The following is a 25,698-nucleotide window of genomic DNA, read 5'->3' on the forward strand; positions in this document are numbered from 1 at the left end:
TTAATCACCTCTTACAAGCATGGTCGATTTTTACAACAAGCATGGGTTGCAGAAGACCTACTCTAACCCGGATTCTCACGGGTATTTAACTTTAGTAGTTCCTGAGTAAACCTTTCCCATTGCAGACACGATGCACCAACTAATAAAAATAACATCGACCAAGAACCGTAACCATACCAGTGCTCGTGGTAAAAGTCTGAGACCTGCATCACTTCGGGCTTTCCTCCCACATTAAGCTGACACGATGTGATATAACTGGAATACAGTTAAAAGCAGCATTAAACCCAACTCACTCACTATTTTTTCATTGATATGTGATGCTTACTCTCCTCCATGCATGCTGCTTATGTCGACCTATATGTCATGTAATCCATTTGCTGAAAGAAACGCTTTTAATCATGTACGGAAGTGTGAACATGACCGCAAATGAAATGTCGTTATTGTTGATGGGACAGCTTAGCCAACCAGCAAGCTAGCTGGATCATGTAGTAGATCGACTTGCTTCTGCCGGTGTTGTGTGCTCACGATAACGATGACATGCATCAACCAAGTCAGCAAGCCTGACCACCCAATCCCGTTAGTCACCTCTTACAACAAACATAGTTGCAATTTACCGCAAGCATGGGTTCCTGAAAACATATTCTAAAATCAAAGCTCATTTATTTAAGGGTGCCCTTTCCCCGGGTTGATTGTATACAACTTTTGGTTACATAATAGTTTGAACAACCAAAACCAAAAAGAAGACTGCCCTCCCACCCTATTTTCAAAAGCTATTGCCTCAGAACCAATTCTTTTATTTTTTGAAGTCTTCAAAGAGGCTCAAGGTCCTAATCTTTCTACTTAATAATTAATATCGTTGAAACTGTCTAAAACCAGACTTGGGAACTCTGCGTTCCAATTTGGTATTTTTTTTAAGACATTTTCTGTAGATCCGGAAGCCTGGATATTTTCCTGTAATGCTGATGTTAAAACCTTAGTTTAGTGTGTGGCGAAATTTGTGATACTATTTTTGAAAGCCTCAAGGACCTTTTGATTCCCCTGCTTTCTGACTGACAAGCATGCTTTATTTCCCCTGATAAATGTGTTGATTGTTCTTGTAAAAGTACATTTGTGGATCCATAGTGTGATTCGATATTTCAGAACCCAAGTGAAATAACAAAGATTTTTTTCAAACAACGCTAACAGCTAATTCTATACACGCCTTCACAATCTCATTGTATCAGGTTTTCAGATCTGTTCATTTTCAAAGACATTGACTGATAATCATCAAAATGTCTTATTGATTTTGTTCCAAAATTAGGGAATGATATAGAGGAATATTCTATTAAATGTTGATGAAATCATGGACATGTTCCAATATGATTTGCTTTGTGTAAAATCACTATATATTTAGCATAATATTAAAATTCAGAATCACAGTATTGAAACCTTCTGTAGAACATGCTTTCTTGCTATACGACTTTAATATTCAAACTAGCTGAAATATTTGATGGTTGTTGGGATCGACTGCTACCACGACTCTGCGAAGAAGGGTCGCTCTGTGGGTGGAGTGATGGCCAGTCTTAACCCGCTTCTCACCTGCTACTACTCACGCTGTACCTTCCAACACAATATGCAGGAGTTGATGGACGGCCTAAAGATCTGTATGAATGGTTGGTTTGACTGGCTGCCTGACATTCAGTTCTTGCTGCGGTTTCAGCAGTGGTGTTTGCATGAAGCTTTAGCATGTGCTTTGAAGATGGCGAAACTGTTCTGGGTCATTGATTGAAACACATTCATGAGTATTTAAAAATATAAGTCTTTATATCCCATTGTGAATATTAAGCATTGTCAGTAATGCAGTTGATTCAAATAGGGCAAATAGAACTTGAAACATTTTTTGTCTTATTTAATCCACTGGCACTACTGAAAATTGGTAGTTTCAGGATGTGTTTCTTTCAAACCTGGAGACCTTTGCCATCAACTGCGTTTTTTCTGATCACTAGTTTGAAACATGCAGGTGCTTTTCTGTAGCTGAGGAAAAGAAATCACAAACTCTGGTGATCATTGACACGGGCCTCTAAGTTGAACATTTGCAACAAGTATGATTACTGGCAGTCAATACCAAATATTGACAATATTGCTACAATACCATTGATATGATTTTAGTGGCTATGAGATATTGCTGATTTGCTGCCTGTTTATTTTCAAAAAAACATTTTTTATCCCTTCCTTCCTCCCCTGTATGTGTACTAAAGGATTATGTAGTAATCAGCCTGTCCGTCCATCCGTCTGTAATCAGTTTTTGTCCAGACGATATCTCTTATTCTTATAGGTATTCTTTTATGAAACTTTAGACATACAAAGACCAGGTTGTCATCTGGTGCCTTTGGCTGTTTAGGAGTTTTTAGAATTTTTATTTTCCCACGTTTCCATGGCAGCATGTTTGACTTTTGTCTCTGTTCATGGTGGTGTTTTTGTCCGGATCCTGCCTCCGAAACTAACAGGCATTCTTTCATGAGACTATGCAAATACGAGGACAAGGTTGTCAGCTTGTGCCTTTGGCTGTTTAGGTATTTTTCAAGGTTGTTGGGGGTGTGGGGATTTGTCATCTTCTGACGACTCCTGTTTAGAAAGGGGCTGTGGGGTAGCCTAGTGGTTAAAGTGTTTGCTCGTCATGCCAAAGACCCTGACTTGATTCCTGACACAATGTGTGAGGCCCATTTCTGGTGTCCCCCACCATGATTTTGCTGGAATATTGCTAAAAGCAACATAAAACCATACTCTGTCACTCCCTGTTGTTTAGAAAGAGTCATTGAACGCACAAAATATGTCGCTTAGAGGCCTATTGATATGCAGTATGATTGCTTACTAACATCAGCTATGCATGTTGCCAGGAATTTGGCATTGTTACCTCTATTCATTCATTTTTTTGTTCATTATTAATTCATGACTGTTTTTTTACACGATTACACGATGGTCGTTGGTATTGACACCAATTACGACTCCGCCAGGAAAGGTCGTTCTGTTGCTGGTGTAGTAGCCAGTGTGAACAAGAATCTGACCAGGTATTACAGCAAATGTACCTTCCAATTCTCCCACCAGGAGTTGATAGATGGGCTTCGGACATCCTTTACAGGCAAGTTGCAATTTCTGTTTTGGCAGACAAAAACGCGTTTCTTAGTAGATCCATGCAAGTTTTCCTGGGCTTGATATTTGGCAGTAAATTACATTGGTTACTGTCTGCAGTGTCATTTGTCAGTGAAATTTCACAATTGATTATTTCAATAGGCTTGCGGACTTGCTTGATGTATGTCATCGTATCCCAATTGCGAGGATCGATGGTCATAATGTCACCGTATCCCTATTGTGTGGATCGATACCTATGATGTAAATCACTGGATTGTATGGTCCAGACACGATAATTTACAGACTGCCGTCATATAGCTGAGTGAGGCATTAAACAACCACCAAGCAACCAAACAAACTTTTTTTTCAATTATAGTAATTTAAGCATCGTGGTAATATAAGGGTTCAAAGCATCACTAATAAACAATGCCAATGCATCATCACAACGCTTCTGCTGTCTACTTATGACTATGGACCTGCATTGCAAAGGAGTAGCCCCCACTTGGACCAAGTGTACAGTCGACAGAATGTCTTTCTCCTGTTAACCAAAGAAAATTTTGGATTTTGTCTAACTCGTTTTGGAATATTCATAATTAAAATGGTATTATGTAGTAATATATATATATATTTTTGTATATATTCAGGTTTGTACAATGCATCATATAGATCTTCTGCGGCTATGCAAATTTGTATATTCTAATGCTGATTTGATTGTTAATGTTGTCTTGAAGGTTCTTGGCTTATCTTGACAGCCTCATTTATCATGTTTATACATTAAACATTGCACTGCCTCCGTGGTAGGGCGTCCGCCCGGAGAGCGGAAGGTCCAGGGTTCAGTCCCCGGCCGCGTTATACCAAAAGGCTGTGCCTCACAATATATTCTCAAAAAACATTGCTTGAGAACCATTTTATTTACATTTTGTTACATTTTTCTTTAAGCCTAATCCTTTGAGTTTTTAGCTGGCCCTGCTTGACTGATTTGTAGTAAAATCACAACTTTGTGAACTGGTAAAGTGTTATTGCCCTTATATTTTACTGGCCGTTGAGGACAACCATGAATGGATGCTTAATAGTCCCTGACTATGATGAACTTACAAGATATGATCTATCTTGTGTGTATTCCCAAACATGAACGTTGCCTGTTGCAGGGGCGTTAAAGAAGTTCCATGAAGTGAACAAGACACTGCCTTAGAAGATCATCGTGTACCGAGATGGTGTGGGAGACGGACAGCTGCCGGCTGTGTATGAGCACGAAGTGCCCCAGATGATCCAGGCCATCAAGAAGAGTGGAGGCGCTGAATATGAGTATGTTGCACGTTTTGACCAGGCCCTAAAGATACAATAAAACTTGTCATTCTCTTTCAGATTAAATCCTCCTTGGGACACTTTGCTCAAGAAAATCTACATGACATAGTTGTAACCATTTTCCTTAATAAAAAATGTTACCACACAAAAAACTTCGTTTTTGTATGATAAACGACCACCCTTACGGGGCCTCATCCCCAACGGCGCTTCACGCCTGGGGGAGCAACTCACACCCAAATCACTTTCCTTATGTCATCTGTAAGAGACAGACGTGCTGATTTTTCACACAAGGCAAAAATGATATATCTATCGTTCGACAGGAACCATGGCTGACAAACTGTATGTATGGTACATTTCTTTCATTGCAAAGGCGTACTACGTCGCATTGTAAAGTTATAGAGTTGTAATTATACGCCACGTGCACGGTACCTTTGTGTACGGGTGTCCATATTGTAGTTCCACGGGATGATACATGTAACACCAAGGCCATTAGAAACGGCTTGGGGTTTTGTTATATCATACAGCATTGGTCTACAATTTTTTCCTTTACAAAAACCTAAGGTGGTGTGTTCATTTATAAACTACACTTACCTTTTTTACGGGTTTTACACCTTAGCGCGTCACACGCCCCTTTGGTGTTATAATTATACTACGACATTGGCTTAGTATCGCGTATCAAATCGCATTCTACATTACGCCTTTGCTTCTAGTTTCACAATTTCTGCACGTATCTTTCCGATCTTTATATCACACTGATACACTTTAATACCCTTCCCGCCCACCTCAGAAATTACGGTCTTGTCTTGTTTGTCTGGCGGAGGACATTGCCTTTACCCCCCGGGGCCCCCAAAAAGAGACAAGTTGACTTGTTACACTTTAAAGAGGTCTATTAAAGGCGGGGGGTAGATATCAGATCTACTAAGACATCCACCACCCCCCTCCCCATCTAAAGACAGGTAAACCAGCTGCCGAGACTGTCTCCCCTGCTCCCTCTCTGGGGGCCGGGGGAGAAGGCTCGTGGGTCCCCGTAGTAAGCACTGCACCCTCTCCTGTCTTTGGCAGACTTTTCTGCGTTACTTAAGTCGATGATGGAGGAGGTGAAGTCTCGGCTCTGGCAGGAGCTACGGGCTGAGCCTTCCCCGTTGTCGGCGCCGGACACGGCTTCGAGACCTTGTGTTATGCCCGGCGTCGGCCGATGCAGGCCACTTGGTCTCGGGGATGATCCGAGACCGGGCTTCGGCTCCGACTCGAGGTCGCTCCCCAGCGGAGGGGTGGTGGGCGCCGGCCCGTGCACTACCAACGCACAATTTTCCCTAGCGGAGCCAGACGCCTCTTCTGAGGCCGAGGCTTCCACTAGTGGATACCTAGCCCAGTGCCAGGTGGGTTCCCTTGAACCTCCGGCACCTCGGCACCTCAGCACCGGGACTCGGCTTTGGGCCGGGTGCAGAGGCACGTGCAGGACCGGATAGTCCAGGTACTGCCTCGGGTGGCTGCGCCATGCCAAAGTCGGAGACCCCCAACTTGACTAAGGTCAAGCAGGGCCTGCGGTTGCACCCCCCCACTCCCCCACCTCCCATTTCCCGCGTGCGGTGCGGAGTTGAAGGCTGCTTACATATGCTTCGAGGAGCAATATCATAATGCATGCCAACAGCTCCGTGTGTCCGTACACTCCGCGTATCTGTCGGCTGTACAGAGGGAGTTAGCGGGAGAGGGGCCGGCCGACTCTTCGGAGTTGGCCGTGCAACTAACGGAAGTACAGTCATCTTGCACGGGACGCTATTCGTAGCGGTGCCTCGCAGATGATGTGCGCTGTCATGGGCGTGCGCAGGCGGTGGATGTCGGTATCTAAATACTCGACTTACACACGCCAAGACCTACTTGCTTTGCCGTATAAGATGGGTGCCACCCTCTTCCCTGGGGCTCAGCAGGTGGTTGAGAGGCCGTTTAATTGTATACTTCCATCAAAGACTCTAAGGCCTTGTTGGACGTACCAAGCGTTAAAACCGCGTAAGCGGGCCTCTCCACTTGTCCCCTCCTACGCTGATGCACGGGTCAGAAGTCCACACCTGCTTGGAAGCCGCCGCTTCTTTCAGGTATAAGAGCGCCGGGAGGAGCAAGAGAGGCACGGGCCGGGGCAAGGCAGCTGGTCGAGGGCAACAGCTTTTTCGCGGGGCTGGGAACCTGATGGGCCTGAAGCGCCCGAAGAGCCCCGGGTGGACCCACAGTTGCAAGTTATCGAACTGCCGCCAGCCGGGGTCCACTGCCTCCAGCCAGTTGTCCCCGTAGGCGGCCGACTAGGAGACAGTTACATCACAGTCCCCGGACCCCATCCCCTTTCGGGGATGGTCATTTGCCTCGGGGGAAAACCTTCTCAGGGATAAAGCTCACTCAGGTGCCTGCTACCCGAGAGAAGGCGGAATTCCTCCGTGCCAAGGTCGACGCACTTATGAAAGCTGCGATCGAACCGGGTCCTGAGGGACAGGAAAGCGAGGGCTTCTACTCGACTTATTTCCTAGTCACCAAACAGTGATCTCAGCTGTCGAGACTGGCTACTGTCAATAGACTTAAAATACGCCTTTCTCCTATCTCCACATACCCATACACCCCGAGTTCAGGAAATACCGAGGTTTTCTTTCGGCGGGAGGTGTTATCAGTTCAGGGTTCTACCATTCGGGATCTCCACGAAAAAGCCCCGAGGGTGTTCACCAAGCTGATGTTGTTTCCTGCCCAAGTGGCCAGGTCGAAAGGTCGGTTCTGCCATCCGTACCTCGTCGAATGGTTCCTAAGAACTCTATCGCAATCCCTGAGTCAGATAGCTACACAAGAAAGTGATAGACATTCTGATCACTCTAGGGTAGATGGTCAATCTCAAGAAGTCAGATCTGAGCCCCACTCAGAATCTAGTCTTCCTAGGGGCTAATTTCAACACGGTGAGAGGACGTGTATCTCTGTCACAAGATATCAGGTTCCTTAAGCGCAAGTCACACTGTTGTACATGGTTGAGGACAACCATGAATGGATGCTTAATAGTCCCTGACTATGATGAACTTACAAGATATGATCTATCTTGTGTGTATTCCCAAACATGAACGTTGCCTGTTGCAGGGGCGTTAAAGAAGTTCCATGAAGTGAACAACACACTGCCTGAGAAGATCATCGTGTACCGGCCATTAGAAACGGCTTGGGGTTTTGTTATATCATACAGCATTGGTCTACAATTTTTTCCTTTACAAAGATATCAAGTTCCTTAAGCGCAAGTCACACTGCTCGTACATGGCTCCAGTTACTGGACAACATGGTGGCAACAGTGGATGTGGTCTGGCGCGCGCTTGAGAATGTGCACTCCGTCGACTATGGGCGAACTCGGAAGATCTCGAGACTGTGCTCGAGACTCCGTAGTGACTCATTACACACCTCCAGTGGTGGACCGAGGTCAGGAATGTGTCCTGGGGGCTCCCCCTCGACACTCCCGTTCCGTCTCTCACAGTTCATACAGACGCGCACTCCCCGGCTGGGGAGGCGTTCTGCATGATCACACTGCCTCGGGACTGTGGTGCCAGCAGATCAAACTGCATATCAATGTGCTAGAACTGATTGGTTGGTTGGTTGGTTTGTTGTTTACCGCCGCACTCAGCAATATTCCAGCTATATGACGGCGGTCTGTAAATAATCGAGTCTGGACCAGACAATCCAGAGATTGATATCATGAGCATCGATCCACTCATTGGGATCGATGGCATGCATCAACCAAGTCAGCGAGCCTGACCACCCGATCCCGTTAGTCGCCTTTTATGACAAGCGTAGTTGCCTTTAAAGGCAAGCATGGGTTGCTGAAGACCTATTCAACCCCGAATCTTCAACCAAATGGCGATGTCTTACATCCGAAAGCAGGTGGGAACAGCGCCTCCGTCGCTTCGACGAAAGACGTGGCAGTTCCTCCTATAGTGCGACTCTCACGATATCAGGGTGCTACCTGTTTATCTCCCAGGGATGGACAACGTCCGTGCGGACGCTCTGTCTTGCCGGATCCTCGCTCCTCACGAGTGGAGGCTCGACCCGGGGATATTCGGGATTTTCTCCCTGTTATACAGGCCGTTACAGGTGGATCTGTTTGCGTCTGGGGTGAATCACCAGACACCAACGTTCTGATCCCGGGTCCGTGACCCGGGGTCGGTGGCACCGGACGCCTTCCAGCTAGATTGGACGGACAGTTCTGTGGGCATTCCCCCCAGTACCTCTGATTTCCAAGGTCCTGTCTCAGCTAGGCACTCAGCCTGTGAGACGAATTGTGCTCCTGGCACCTCTTTAGTCGGCGCGGTGTTGGTTTCCAGTAATACTCAGGTTTCTGGCCCAGCCTCCTGTTATACTACCTTTACGCCCGGACCACCTATCCCAGACCGGGGCCCTCCACCTGAATCCCAGGATTCAATGGGTGGCCTGGCCACTGTCAGGAATCGCCTCCAGACGAGCGGTATTCCTGCACGAGTTGCAGACACAATACTGGCTTCGCGGAGGGATTCGACAAACGTTCAGTACGAGGATAGATAGGCCTGCTATGCACCCTGGTGTGTCGATAGAGGGATTGCAGATCTCTTTTTCTGCAGATCTCGTAGCCGTGCTTGAGTTCCTCCAGTTGACGGCCTGGCCGCATCGACAGTCCGAGGGTACTCTACAGCTATCGCAGCTTTTCACGTCCCTGTCGATGGGGCACTTCTGGGTGCACACCCATTAGTGCAGCGCTTTTTAGCAGGTGTGGACAGGATCCGACCGCCAGTCCGGCGGATCAGTCCCCCTTGGGACTTGTCAATCGTTCTCGATTGGCTGTCCTGTCCTTCCTTTCAGGATCTGTCGTCTCTCTCTCTTCAGCTGTTGAGCTGGAAGACGGCGTTCCTTGTGGTGGTAACGTCCGGCAGACGGGTAGGCGACATTCGTGTTATGTCAGCCGATCCCGAAATAACTGTCTTCCACCGGAACAGAGTCAGTTTTCGACTACCGGACTCTTACCGTCCTAGGGTCGCACACGCTTCCACGTGAACGGCTCCTATTGAGCTACCTGCTCTTTCACAGCCTTCCTCGTCGGGGACCACTGCAAGACATGCCCATGTCTTGGATGTCCGCATGACCCTCAAGGCCTATATCAGCAGAACTATGAACTATTTTGCTGTTACGGCAGTAGGACGGCTGGCTCACCTGCGAGCAAACAATCTTCTCTCGAGGTGGATAGTTTCAACCATTTGTACAGCGTATACGCTTACAGGCAGGGACCCCCTACCAGGTTGAAGGCTCCTTAGGTTAGAGCAGTGGCTACGTCAAAAGCGTATGCCGCGGCTCTGCCCATTGAGCAGATCTGCTCCGCGGCCCTTTGGAGCCAGCCGAGCACAATTCATCAAACATTACCAACTCGACAAACACTCCAGCGAGCTTCCTCGGTTTGGTCAGTCAGTTCTCCGAACTGGGCAAAGTTCTAATCTAAAGCCGATTGAGCGTTCGAGATTTTAGACAGTCCTCCGGTTATACTGCTCAGTAATGGTCCGGATTTTATCTTCTGCGGTCGATAAATATCAGTCCTTACTACTCGATAATACTCGTATTTTGTGCACGCACTCCTTCGATCCTCGGGGACCCTCTGCCCTAGCTCAGCCCTTGTTATGGTCTCTCGTGATCTACGCCCCTATATCACTTGTTCAAAAAGTGTTGGGGGGTGGGAGGTGTTTCGAGTTCTCAACTTATGACAAGCCGCAATAACAGGCTTTATCATAATATATGGTCGACGACGCCCTGTCTCTAGCCCCCGATTTTCGACGGTGGTGCCTCACGATAAGGTTGGTTCCATTTATTGAACTCTTGTTTATTCATTGAAATAATCAAAATACGATGTATTTATGCACGCTTGTTGCTGACGGATGCCACTTCCTAGATTATCTTTAGGAGTCTATCTTGATGCAATAAGTGCCCCAAGGAGGATTTAATCTGAAAGAGAATTTTACAAACCTGTAGAGGTTATGAATTCTCTGATGAAATCCTCCTTGGGGCACGGCCACCCCATAAGGGTGGTCGTATATCGCACAAAAACGAAGTTTTTTGTGTGGTAACATTTTTTATTAAGGAAAATGGTTACAACTATGTCATGTAGATTTTCTTGAGCAAGGAAAATGCAATAAGTGCCCCAAGGAGGATTTCATTAGAGAATTCATAACCTCTACAGGTTTGTAAAAGTTATTGGACAGTTCCATTGAATAGAAAAATACTCGCATTAAGGTACATGGCTATTAGAACCGTGAAGATCTGGGGTAGACTAGTTCTTCAGCAACCCATGTGGTTCGCAGTTGAAGACTAAACTCAGATTAACTAAACATGAACTTACCTTGCAATCAACTAAACGTGAAATCCCCTTGTAGTGTAATGAACAATGAAAATGTTATAAGATAAAATGAAATGGACTTGAAACTTAAGGTGAAGTAACCGTTTGTTTAGCGTATGTCAACAGTGTAAATGGGTAACTCTCTCAACTATTTCTATTCTATTCTATTTCTGTACTTTTCTAGTTTACTATTTTGTAACTTAGAGAGAGATATCCATTTACTACTTGCACATATGAACGCCATAATCCAACTGAACTACACTGGGTCCAGAGCATGCACATTTTACGCTCATCCAGCAAGAAGCACATACTGCATGCCAACTTTAACGCTTTCCGCAAAGCTGTTTTGTACCCATGAATCATCCGCTGTGTCCAGGAACCTGATGCATGTTCCTGGACACTTGTTCCAAGACACCATGCTTGCAATAATAGGCGATTATGCTTGTCGTAAGAGGCGACTAACGGGATCGGTTAAAATTTGCTATATAGATAAGTGTAGTGGTGACCCGTGAAGATCCTGGTTAGAATAGGTCTTCAGCAACCCATGCTTGCCAATAAAGGTGACTGTGCTTGTCGTAAGGGGCGACTAACAGGATCGGGTGGTCCCAATTGCGTGGATCGATGCTCATGATGTCAATCACTGGATTGTCTTGGTGAAGTGAAAGGCCTGTGAAGTTTCAGGGCACTGATAGCTGATAAGATGTTTATCAGCTTACTTCTTTTCTTTTTTTTCATGAATGAAAGATTTGTGAATGTTGAATAAATTTGAAAGAAAAGAGAATGAAAGTTTTGTTGTTCATTAGTAAGTAAGCTGATCAACATCTTATCAGCTGTCAGTGCCCTGAAACTTCACAGGCCTTTCACTTCTATTCCCATGTTTTCAAAACATATCCTTTGGAAACTTTGCACAGTCCTTGGCACTCTTTTCTCATATTGTCTCATAAGTCATTTTGTTCTCATCCTCAGAGGAAGAAAAGCTTGTCTGACAGCGATGGAGATGGATCCTTATGAAGAGACTGACCAACAAGGAAAGCCAGCTTATGGGCATACTGACATGGAGCCGGCACTCGGATTGTTCCCTGCAAGAAGTAACAATAGATTGGCATATTCTGCATTGAAAAAGTTAATCATTTTGAGTGAGTAAGTGAGTGATATATTTTGCTGCTTTTAGCAGTATTCCAGCAATATCATGGCGGGGACACCAGAAATGGGCTCCACACATTGTACCCATGTCGAAATCAAACCTAGGTCTTCGGAGTGACAAGCGAACACCACCATGAGTATAAATAGCCCGCAAGGTGGCGGTGTTTCAGTTTCGAACAATGTCTGACAATGTAAACACAACCGAGTGTCGGGAGACGTTTTTTGAAAACCATACGGGACAAGATTACCATTGACCGTCAAACTTGGTATCAACTTGAATAACAAACCATGGATACAACAAATGGCTCCATATCAAGATATAAGTCAATAAATTTTCTGTAGTTTTATCCTAAAAAATCGAATCGATCGTGTTTGGCGTCTGCATCGATCACAGTGGGCGGAGCTTATTTACGTTTGCGCTATAAATAGCAAAACACATGGTCATGTGTACATGTGCCGATGTGGCACATTCAATGCATTTGTGGTCAAAGTGTATTGTGTTGTATATTTTTACGGCAGTACAGCAGCAGAACATCAGTTTCAGTTAATGTAACAGTAACGATACTTAAATACGAAATTGACGACGCAATTCTTTCAGTTCAATCTGAAAATTACAGATATTTGTTTAGTTTTGGTCATTTGCATTCAACAGTTAGATTTGTGCCACACAATAATCAGTTCATATTCATGAAACGTAAATTATTACAGAGATTTTTCAACTAGTGTTTAGGAAGGGGCCTAATTTAAAGCACCAGAAGTTGCGCCAATATTTCTCAGCTTGACTACAATTGATGAATATGTCACATGTATCAACATAACAATGCACATAAGCAACTGGTAAATAAGTAACTGATTATACTTGATGTCTTGGCCTAGAGAAGGCGTATCCGGATAATATTGTACTTACGATAAACGAAAAACTCCAATACACATATTCCAAGACAACTTTATTTATGAATTTCCTTTGCTTTCACAGAATTTTCACACACAAAACTGAGTTTGATCATTAGATCCACACTTGTCCCATGTAATTTTTGTTCGAGGTATTTGGATACACTTCGAGCACAAGTTTTAAAATACAACCTGGGATCCCTTTCCCGTTTTGTCCACACCAATCCTTCATTTGCTGCAACGTTTAATTCCGTTTCTTCAAGTCCAAGTATCTACGATCTCTCCAAACACTTCGTATAATTAGCTCAGTCCAGAAACAATGTGTTCGAATCGACGAATTTCTGGAACATGGTGGCCGCACCATTCCCTAACTGCGATTGCCTGTGCCGTGTCACGCATGGTTGACAAAAGAAGTGTGAACATACATATTCGGCTTCATCTGGTTCCAAAATGAAATCTAGCTGTGACACTCATTCACTAATCCCAAGAATCGGCACTGAATTTATCAAAGTTTCTGTTGAATTGCAAGGGCGGGAAGAGAGGCGCCATCTTGTCGATTCGAGTTGTAAATTGGAATGATGTCATCTTGAACTGGAACTTTCTCCACGATAAAGTCACCAATGTCACAATCGAAATGACCTAAGGCTCCCTGATTATCTCGAACAATTCTTCGTCAAATTAGGCTTCACATGAAAATGTTCCGTTGCTCATATATAAGACAAAATTGCAAAGTTCTTGACAGTTGTAAGCAGCAACTCGATGCGCTCATGGGGCGTGGTTGCTAGGAGATCGCGTGTTCAGAAAGGCGAAAATAAAAAGTTTTAGAAAGTAATAAAAGAAATACCCAGTGCAATGAAAAAGTACCATGTACAGGATATTTTTTAATAATATTATTCACGAAAAGAATCTTTTCTAAAAATGCAAAATAATTTATTAATTTATCCCAAGGTCGTAACCCTGATCACGTGGTTGGTATTTGGAAGGAATCTTTGCGATGATGCCGTGAATGAGGCCGTGTGTATTACATTGTTGAATTCAACTGCCCAGGAAGATTGTTGAGGCACATTATGACAGATGTTCGTCATGGATGGAGAGAAAAATGTATCTGAGAGAAACATTGCTTTGAGCTTCGCGACAAAACACTACTGCCGAAGTAGCCAGCGACCTGAATATAAGCTTGATGAAAGTAATGTTGAAACCCATTTTCACGCACATGACAGAATTAATGTGAACAAATATTTATCTGAACATCATTTTGAAGTCTATGAGGCTGTCCAGATTTGAATATTTTTATCTCCATTCCGACGTGAAATAATATAATGTCTTCGTGTCTCAATTTTGCTGCCGCTGTGGAAAATTGCGCACCGATCTATTAAAAGAAATACTACTAGATCTACAATTGCACCGTCATAAAAGAACCAGGTCAACTTTATCTTTGTTCCCATGTTAATTAAAAATATGTTTCCGAAAAAAAGCGAATCGATCTCGATTCATAGACTAGATTCTAGTACCAAGTGTTGAACCTTTTTTAAAATGTCATAAAATAACTTACACAATTATTGAAAGACATTTTTTGATTAGTCATAAATTTTATTTCGTCCGCGCTCTCTCTGATTAGTTGAGTCTTGAGGGGAGAAAAACATACAAAAAATATGGATGGCCTTTGGCATGCCAATCAACAGGGATCTGGGTCACTGGGACCCGCCAAGTTTCACGGATCGAGTTACTTCGGCATGAGGAGCTTCATCAGACAAGTGAGACTTTGCCAAAATACATTGCTACTGGGCAATGAAAAAACGACAAGAAACTACTTTGATCACTTGAAAATATTTTTGACCATTACCAGGGTTTTTTACACGATCGTTGTCATCCAGATTCCAGATGAGGCAAGACGAACACAACGAAGAAAAACATTGTTGAAATCACCGATTGCTGTATATATTGTGAGAAATGCTATTTATAAACTGCACATATACCGTACTCAACAGGATAACGATTGGTGCCCCAACACATATTATGTTTCTTGTTAATTTACACTGCTCATATGCATCACGACAAACGTATTTCGTTCTCGATTTAGAACCATAATTTGTGTGTTGGACTGTGTTGGATAAATCGTGGACATTCCACGGTATCATTTTATGAAGATGTGAAGACGACATGGCTGGTAGGTTTTGAAACCAAAGATGTACGCGGTTGTTGAAAAGTCTTGGAATCGTTTGGTAGATATTTATATTACCATTAAAACTTACGCCCTTGTTGTCAAACGGCCCACGTGGGTGGGTGTTTACATGACGTCACCCGTTTACACATTAACCAATGAAATGTATGTGTTACCGTGACGTCATATTGACCTGTCAAATCACTTGTATAAGCTCCGCCCACTAGAGTGCAGTAGTTACTACCGCAGATGGACAAGGCTACCTATCATTTTGAGACCAGTCTCTTGGGGAAACTTAGATAATCATCAGGCATTGAAAGTTTTCTATGTTATTCAACATATCTTTACTCCATTAGGTACAATCTATAGAGCATTTTTAAACCAATAAGTAGACTTTTTTCTTAATTTGTTTCAAGTGATTTGATTTCCAGATGTTCATGTTCCTCCCCAAGTATGTCACACAAGTCTGACATGATAAACATGTCTAACCTCTCGTCACAATATAGCTGAAATATTGCTGATGTGACGTTAAATTTTAACTTGCTCACATGTCTACCTTGCAAAAAGCATGAGACACAGTGGCCATTTATAGTAGTTGAGATCCTTGGTAAGGGGCTGACCATCTGATAATTTGGTGGTGTGTGTGTGCCGGGCGGGGACAGGGAGATGAGAAGAAGAAAAGAATTGCCAAAAAAATTACATCATTGCAAGGTTGGTTGGTTGTTGTTGTTGTTTTACGCCGCACTCAGCAATATTCCAGCTATATGATGGCGGTCTGTAAATAATCCAGTCTGGACCAGACAATCCAGTGATTGACACAATGAGCATCGATCCACGCAATTGGGATTGATGACATGCATCAACCAAGTCAGTGAGCCTGACCACCCAACTCTTACGACAAGCACAGTCGCCTTTTACGGCAAGCATGGGTTGCTGAAGACGTTCTACCCCGGATCCGACCAGTTTAAGTAGCTGGTGACCAATTTTAACCCGGTATCCCCATAGGGAGTTACATAAACTGTCAAAAGATGGGTGGACACACAGTGCATGATTCATTAGCTTTACTCTGTCCATAGCACAATATGCTAAGGAATCAACTTTTGTCTTCACTCTTGCCCATACTAGGCACACTTCAGTAGTTTACACCTTCTCTGAATTGGTGTTTGGTGTTTAATGCCGACTCAGCGATATTCCAGCAATATGACGGCAGTCTGTACATATTCCAGTCTTGACAAGACAATCCAGTGATTGACATCATGAGCATCGATCCACGCAATTGGGACCACCCGATCCTGTTAGTCGCCCCTTACGACAAGCACAGTCACCTTTAACGGCAAGCATGGGTTGCTGAAGACCTATTCTAACCAGGATCTTCACGGGTCACCACTACACTTATCAATATAGCAATATTGCCGTTGTGATTTACAATCTTAACTCACTCAAATGTATATTTCCAACTTCGTAAATTGCCTAGAGTCCTATGCCCAGAAGGCGCCAGCTCATGGGCCAATCTGGTGGAAAAATTGATCTTTTGATTTTTCTGCTCGAGGATATCATCCGAGTATCCTTGGTGCTGCAAGACGGTGGTCCACTTGCATTTAGCATTGTCTTTATGATACTCCATGGTGGGTGGGGAGCTCGGATGATGAAACTTACACACTAAACATGGATTACGAAACACCCCTTAAAAAACCCCAAACGTCCTCTTGATACTGATCATGATGTTGCCGAACATAGACCGTCCAAATCCATCAAATACTGGCCATGTTTCCTGGTTATTGAAACTCCTGACAAGACGCCAATCAAACTGAACCCATTTGCAATATCAAAGGGTATTCAGGGCATTGCAGGCGAGGTTAAAAACATCAAACGTTTACGATCTGGCTCTATCTTAGTAGAATGTAAACGAAAACCTCAATCTACTAACCTCTTGTCTACTGAACGGTTTGTTGGAGTCCCGGTTTTGATCTCTGCTCACAGAACTCTGAACACGAGCAAAGGGATTGTGAGAGATAGAGACAGATTATTCACAGACATGACTGAGATTGAAATTGTTACTGAGATGAAAGATCAAGGCGTTATCTTTGTCAAAAGGTTTACAACCCGCAAGAACGACCAAACTCAACCTACTAACACCTACCTCTTTTCTTTTTCCGCTCCGACTGCTCCAAAATCAATAAAGGCAGGGTACTGCTGTATCAATGTTGATACTTACATTCCAAATCCTTTGCGATGTTTTAAATGTAAAAAATATGGACATGGTGTGAATACTTGCACATTGCCTGTTACATGTGCTCACTGTAGTGAGAATATGCATGTAACAGAAGAATGTGACAGCAACTTTAAGAAGTGTGCCAACTGTTTGGGAAATCACTCATATTTCTCCAAAGAATGCCCTATCTGGAAAAAACAAATGGAGATCAACAAAATTAAATTCACACAAAACATCAGTTTTGCAGATGCAAAAAAACTTGTTCAAACTCATGAACCAAATGAATCTTATGCGTTCATTACCAGGTCACCAGCTGAACCAACCCCCAAAGTACTCACTTCATCTGTAACAACATCTTCGACTTTACTGCCAAACCGACTTGACATGGGTTCCCTCGGATAATCCTGTAATATTCTCAAATGAACAGTCAACTCAAACTGCAGAATCTCAACTTCAATCACGATCATCTAAAACCACGGTAAAACCTGGAACGGAACCGTCTAAAAATTATCACAGTGGCAGACCCACAAAAGGATCAAAGAACCAGATACAACTTTACAACAAGTTTGGTTCTCTTGAGGACATGGATGTGTCCGAAAACATCCAGCTTAGGGCACACAGCTTGTTGCCCTCCAGAAAAGTGCGGGGCAGATCCCTGGTAAACCCTCCTTAGAGATAGTTTCTTCACATGTTGTACAGTGGAATTGTAGAGGCCTGAAGAATAATTCTAATGAATTACTGCTTTTAGTACAGGACTTACAACCATCAGCATTCTGTCTACAAGACACCTATCTAAAGCAGACAGATACTTTTAACCTATGGGTGATTTGAATGGCCACAACCCTTTATGGGGTGGTACAAATACTAACACAAAAGGTACGATTCTTGAGGAGTTTGTAACTAATAATTCATGAGCTAAATACTGCCTTAAGGCAAGCTCATGATACTGCTACAGGTGCTGATAATATCCACTATCAGTTACTTAAACATTTACCTGAATCCTGTTTAGAAACACTATTAAATATATTTGATAATATCTGGACAACGGGTAATTTCCCCTCATCGTGGCGGAATGCTGTTATAATACCAATACCAAAACCTGGCCGGGATCACACTGATCCTTCAAATTATAGGCCAATATCGCTTACTAGCTGTGTTTGTAAGACCATGGAGAGAATGGTCAATAATAGATTAATATGGTACTTGGAAACAAATAATCTAATAACAAATATTCAATGTGGTTTCAGGAAAAATAGAAGTACTATTGACCATTTAGTTAGATTAGAATCATTTGTTCAAAATGCTATCGTCCATAAACAACACACCGTATCTATATTTTTCGATTTAGAAAAAGCATACGATACGACCTGGAAACATGGAATTTTAAAGGATCTTCATGAGATGGGGTTAAGAGGACGTTTGCCTTCTTTTATATCTCAGTTTTTAACAGATAGACATTTCCAGGTACGTGTGGGATCCACTTTGTCTGATTTTTACGATCAAGATCAAGGTGTCCCCCAAGGTAGTATCTTATCAGTAACGTTGTTTAGTATAAAGATTAATAGTTTAGCTAAGGTTTTGAATGACTCCATTGATGGGTCGTTATTTGTTGACGATTTTAATATATCATGTCGAGGTAAAAATATGAACACGATTGAAAGACAGTTACAACTTTGTCTAAATAAAATCAATAATTGGGCAGAGCAGAACGGCTTTAAATTTTCTAAATCTAAAACTAATTGTATCCATTTCTGTCAAAAATATCAACCGCATAAGGACCCAGAATTACATCTAGCTGGATCTCCAATAAAAGTCGTAAAAGAAGCTAAATTTTTAGGAATAATTTTTGATCATCATCTTACGTTTTTACCACATATTAAATATTTGAAAGCTAAATGTCTGAAGGCACTAGATTTATTAAAGGTCGTTTCTAATTCCAAGTGGGGAGGAGATCAGACGACCCTCCTGCACTTATATAGATCACTTGTCCGTTCTAAACTTGACTATGGCTCCATCATTTATGGTGGAGCCTGTAAAAGCAATCTCAAACTTTTAGATTCCATCCACCATCAAGGTCTCAGATTCTGTCTTGGATCATTTAGAACATCTCCTATTCACAGTTTATACATTGAAGCTGATGAACCTTCTCTTAAACAACACCGTATAAAACTATCGTTGCAATATATAGCTCAATTATATTCAAACTAGTCCAATCCAGCTTACAACTGCGTTTTTAATCCTCTTTATGAGGATCTGTTCAATAAAAAGTCCTCCGTTATTCCACCACTAGGAATCAGAATTAAACCCGATGTTTCTGCTGCAGGAATTGAGCTCAAGAATATCTCTCCTTTCCATCTGCTTTCTTCTCCTCCTTGGCAATTGGTAAAACCACAGGTGAATCTTACCTTATCTAAACTAAAGAAATCTGACACAAACCAACTACAATATCAACAAGAATATAATCAGTTACGAAGCGGATTTACACTTAAAAATCAATATTTACATATGGATTCAAGGATGGAGGTGCTGTTGCCAGCGCCACCGTCATTGGATCCAGAACTATATCAACTAGATTACCAGATGACTCTTCAACTTTTACTGCTGAATCAAAGGCCATATTAACTGCTCTAGAATATATACATAAACAATCAAAACATAAGGAATTCGTTATTTTTTCGGACTCCTTATCATGTCTTCAGGCAATAAAAAATACTTCATGTCAACATCCAGTTTTACTTAACATCATTGAGTTACATAATAATCTTGCTACTGGCCAATACAACATCGTCTTTTGTTGGTTACCCAGCCATGTCGGAATTGTTGGTAATACAATGGCTGATGCTGCTGCAAAAGCAGCACTCAACAAATCTGTGACACCACTTCTTCTACCCTACAGTGATTATAAACCTGTTATTAGATGTTATATCAGAGATCTAATGCAGAAGAAGTTGGACACCCAAGTGGGTATAAATAAATTACATGCAATAAAAGCAAATATCGGTTATACCTACTTGGGTTGTCAGTCCAGATTTCAAGAGGTTATTTTAAGACGATGCCGTATTGGCCATTCACGGTACACTCATGAATATATTTTAAAAGGTGAGGATCCTCCATTCTGCATCCCTTGTGATGAGAGAATCACGATCAAGCATGTCCTGCTTGACTGTATTGATTTTTCCATCACAAGGGATAAATATTTCAGTTTCATCGCTAAAGGATCTTTTTAATCACGTAAGTAGTTATTTAATTATTGTTTTTTTAAAGGAAATAGAATTATAACATAAATTTTGATGATATGTTCTGTAAATAATACATATTTTAGTATTGGTAGCGGAAAACATGTTAACTGAGATTGTTCGTGGCTTTACCCTTGATGGGGGTTTAAGCAGTGTAAAATGATTGTCCCCCTGAGAGGGTATGTCAGACCATGTCATTCAAAGTAATGGGGTTTTTTCACCACAATTTTAATCGTAGTATATATGTTCCTTTAACCTGGCTAAATTTGTCATTAATAGCCAACAGCGGAAGGGATGATGTAAATCCGGCTGGGGTCCATGCAGGTAGCAAAAGTACTGTAAGTCCCCATGGACCCTAGCATGGTGATCTACCTTCCGCTGCTGGCGAACTATAGCCCTTTTTATATTGTACCGTTATTTATAGTGATATCTTTTTATAGTTGTATGCTAGTTTTAAGTAATAAACTGTGATCTTCTAGTAATTTTACTGTCCATCGATGACAGGTTTTACTTTAGTAAAGATATATGTATTAAAAATGTAAAATTCCTCGTCACGATATGGCTGAAATACTGCCGATGTGACGTAAAGCATTAACTCACTCACTCACTTGGAACAAGTATCCAGGAACATGCATCAGGTTCCTGGACACAGCGGATGATTCATGGGTACAAAACAGCTTCGCGGAAAGCGTTAAAGTTGGCATGCAGCATGTGCTTCTTGCTGGATGAGCGTAAAATGTGCATGCTCTGGACCCAGTGTAGTTCAGTTGGCTTCTGGCGTTCATATGTGCAAGTAGTAAATGGATATCTCTAAGTTACAAATTAGTAAACCAGAAAAGTACAGAAATAGAATAGAATAGAAATAGTTGAGAGAGTTACCCATTTAAACTGTTGACATACGCTAATCAAAGGGTTACTTCACCTTAAGTTTCAAATCCATTTCATTTTATCTTATTACACTACAAGGGGATTTCACGTTTAGTTGATTGCAAGGTAAGTTCATGTTAGTTAATCTGAGTTTAGTCTTCAACTGCGAACCACATGGGTTGCTGAAGAACTAGTCTACCCCAGATCTTCACGGTTCTAATAGCCATGTACCTTAATGCGAGTATTTTTCTATTCAATGAAACTGTCCAATAACTTTTACAAACCTGTAGAGGTTATGAATTCTCTAATGAAATCCTCCTTGGGGCACTTATTGCATTTTCCTTGCTCAAGAAAATCTACATGACATAGTTGTAACCATTTTCCTTAATAAAAAATGTTACCACACAAAAAACTTCGTTTTTGTATGATATACGACCACCCTTACGGGGCCTCACCCCCAACAGCGCTTCATGCCAGGGGGAGCAACTCACACCCAAATTACTTTCCATTTGTCAAATGCTGACAGAATGTGGGGAGGTGGGTGGCCGTGCCCCAAGGAGGATTTCATCAGAGAATTCATAACCTCTACAGGTTTGTAAAATTCTCTTTCATATTAAATCCTCCTTGGGGCACTTATTGCATCAAGATAGACTCCTAAAGATAATCTAGGAAGTGGCATCCGTCAGCAGCAAGCGTGCATAAATACATCGTATTTTGATTATTTCAATGAATAAACAAGAGTTCAATAAATGGAACCAACCTTATCGTGAGGCACCACCGTCGAAAATCGGGGGCTAGAGACAGGGCGTCGTCGACCATATATTATGATAAAGCCTGTTATTGCGGCTTGTCATAAGTTGAGAACTCGAAACACCTCCCACCGCCCAACCCTTTTTAACAAGTGATATAGGGGCGTAGATCACGAGAGACCATAACAAGGGCTGAGCTAGGGCAGAGGGTCCCCGAGGATCGAAGGAGTGCGTGCACAAAATACGAGTATTATCGAGTAGTAAGGACTGATATTTATCGACCGCAGAAGATAAAATCCGGACCATTACTGAGCAGTATAACCGGAGGACTGTCTAAAATCTCGAACGCTCAATCGGCTTTAGATTAGAACTTTGCCCAGTTCGGAGAACTGACTGACCAAACCGAGGAAGCTCGCTGGAGTGTTTGTCGAGTTGGTAATGTTTGATGAATTGTGCTCGGCTGGCTCCAAAGGGCCGCGGAGCAGATCTGCTCAATGGGCAGAGCCGCGGCATACGCTTTTGACGTAGCCACTGCTCTAACCTAAGGAGCCTTCAACCTGGTAGGGGGTCCCTGCCTGTAAGCTGTGCACCCAGAAGTGCCCGTCGACAGGGACGTGAAAAGCTGCGATAGCTGTAGAGTACCCTTTGGACTGTCGATGCGGCCAGGCTGTCAACTGGAGGAACTCAAGCACGGCTACGAGATCTGCAGAAAAAGAGATCTGCAATCCCTCTATCGACACACCAGGGCGCATAGCAGGCCTATCTATCCTCGTACTGAACGTTTGTCAAATCCCTCCGCGAAGCCAGTATTGTGTCTGCAACTCGTGCAGGAATACCGCTCGTCTGGAGGCGATTCCTGATAGTGGCCAGGCCACCCATTGAATCCTGGGATTCAGGTGGAGGGCCCCGGTCTGGGATAGGAGGTCCGGGCGTAAAGGTAATATAACAGGAGGCTGGGCCAGAAACCTGAGTATTACTGGAAACCAACACCGCGCCGACTAAAGAGGTGCCATGAGCACAATTCATCGCGCAGGCTCAGTGCCTAGCTGAGACAGGACCTTGGAAATCAGAGGTACTAGGGGGAATGCCCACAGAACTGTCCGTCCAATCTAGCTGGAAGGTGTCCGGTGCCACCGACCCCGGGTCATGGACCCGGGAGCAGAACGTTGGTGTCTGGTGATTCACCCCAGACGCAAACAGATCTGTAACGGCCTGTATAACAGGGAGAAAATCCTGAATATCCCCGGGTCGAGCCTCCACTCGTGAGGAGCGAGGATCCGGCAAGACAGAGCGTCCGCACGGACGTTGTCCACCCCCGGGAGATAAACAGGTAGCACCCTGATATCGTGAGAGTCGCACTATAGGAGGAACTGCCACGTCTTTCGTCGAAGCGACGGAGACGCCGTTCCCACCTGCTTCCGGATGTAAGACATCGCCGTTTGGTTGTCCATCTCTAGACGAACCACTTGGCCACAAAGCAGATCCGGGAAGTGTTGGAACACCAACCTGACCGCTCTCAGTTCTAGTTACCCGTGAAGATCTGGGGTTGAATAGGTCTTCAGCAACCCATGCTTGCCGTAAAAGGCGACTACGCTTGTCGTAAAAGGCGACTAACGGGATCGGGTGGTCAGACTCGCTGACTTGGTTGATGCATGTCATTGATCCCAGATGCGTGGATTGATGCTCATGATATCTGGAATGTCTGGTCCAGACTGGATTATATACAGACCGCCATGATATAGCTGTAATATTGCTGAGTGCCAAAATGTAACTCCATAATACCAGCCTAGTTCGGCAAGGGTGGAAACTTGACTTTTATAGTAAGTTAACTCCCTTGCCTCGGGAAGATGCTTTTATTTAAAAAACACTGTACTTGTGAGGCGTTAAACAACAAACCAACCAACTGTGAAGATGACAAATGTTGTTGGGTGTCACAGTAAGGACCTCCTATGTTCTTTTAGACAGCCATGATTTACGAGGTAAGATGAGAACATTGTAATCGAAAACCTTCTGTTTATTTCCAGTACCAAGCCAGGTAGTAGTTGCACGGACTGTGAGCAAGAAGCAGATGCTGATGTCTGTGGCGACCAAGATCGCCATTCAGCTGAACTGCAAACTTGGAGGTGAAGTTTGGGCAGTGGAAATCCCGGTAAGTAATCAACACCTACCTAGTGCCGCCCCTAGGGATTCTGAGTTAGAATAGGACTTCACCAACATAACCCCAGTCTCAAGACATTTTCTGTATGAATTGCCAAATTGGAATAATCCGTTTCCCAGTTAGAGCTCATACAGAATAATTAATTTTATGACTTTGTAGAGGTGATTGTATTTTACCCATATCAACAGGACCAAAAAAGTGGAAGATTTTTTTTGTGTGCTCAGGTTTACACTATTTTATTGATAAAATGAGTGGATCGATGCTCATGATATCAATCTCTGGATTTTCTGGTCCAGACTCGATTATTTACAGACCGCCATCATATAGCTGGAATATTGCTGAGTGCGGCGGTAAACAACAAACCAACCAACCAACCAACCAACCAATCAGTTCTAGCACATTGATATGCAGTTTGATCTCCTGCTGGGACCATAGTCCCGAGGCAGTGTGATCATTCAGAACGCCTCCCCAGCCGGGGAATGCGCGTCTGTATGAACTGTGAGAGACGGAACGGGAGTGTCGAGGGGGAGCCCCCGGGACACATTCCCGACCTCGGTCCACCACTGGAGGTGTGTAATGAGCCACTACGGAGTCTCGAGCACAGTCTCGAGATCTTCCGAGTTTGCCCATAGTCAACGGAGTGCACATTCTCAAGCGCGCCTGCCAGACCACATCCACTGTTGCCACCATGTTGTCCAGTAAATGGAGCCATGTACGAGCAGTGTGACTTGCGCTTAAGGAACCTGATATCTTGTGACAGAGATACACGTCCTCTCACCGTGTTGAAATTAGCCCCTAGGAAGACTAGATTCTGAGTGGGGCTCAGATCTGACTTCTTGAGATTGACCATCTACCCTAGAGTGATCAGAATGTCTATCACTTTCTTGTGTAGCTATCTGACTCAGGGATAGTAACCAGTCGACGAGGTACGGATGGCAGAACCGACCTTTCGACCTGGCCACTTGGGCAGGAAACAACATCAGCTTTGTGAACACCCTCGGGGCTTTTTCGTGGAGATCCCGAATGGTAGAACCCTGAACTGATAACACCTCCCGCCGAAAGAAAACCTCAGGTATTTCCTGAACTCTGGGTGTATGGGTATGTGGAGATTGGCTACCGTCAATAGACTTAAAATACGCCTTTCTCCTGTCTCGACAGCTGAGATCACTGTTTGGTGACTAGGAAATAAGTAGAGTAGAAGCCCTCGCTTTCCTGTCCCTCGGGACCCGGTTTGATCGCAGCTTTCATAAGAAGTGTGTCGACCTTGGCACGGAGGAATTCCGCCTTCTCTCGGGTAGCAGGCACCTGAGTGAGCTTTATCCCTGAGAAGGGGAGGGGCGGATGATGTTTCCCCCGAGGCAAATGGCCATCCCCGAAAGGGGATGATGGGGTCCGGGGACTGTGATGTAACTGTCTCCTAGTCGGCCGCTTACAGGGACATCCGGCTGGAGGCAGTGGACCCCGGCTGGCGGCAGTTCGATAACTTGCAACTGTGGGTCCACCTGGG

The 25,698-nt window shown here is 43.6% G+C and overlaps 1 protein-coding gene across 1 annotated transcript in view; it reads right to left on the bottom strand.

The window, feature by feature from the left end:
* Nucleotides 1–11,730: 11,730 nt before the first annotated feature.
* The window catches only part of LOC124128725 (piwi-like protein 1), a 39,850-nt gene continuing 25,882 nt past the window's right edge, over nucleotides 11,731–25,698 (bottom strand). Inside the window, exon 16 of the mRNA XM_048401337.1 lies at nucleotides 11,731–11,853. The gene's annotated coding sequence lies outside the window, so the exon portion shown is untranslated. The remainder of the gene's footprint in view (nucleotides 11,854–25,698) is intronic.

Source organism: Haliotis rufescens, unplaced genomic scaffold (assembly GCF_023055435.1).
Source record: "Haliotis rufescens isolate VD_foot unplaced genomic scaffold, xgHalRufe1.0.p SCAF_21, whole genome shotgun sequence".
Classification (NCBI taxonomy): Eukaryota; Metazoa; Mollusca; class Gastropoda; order Lepetellida; family Haliotidae; genus Haliotis; species Haliotis rufescens.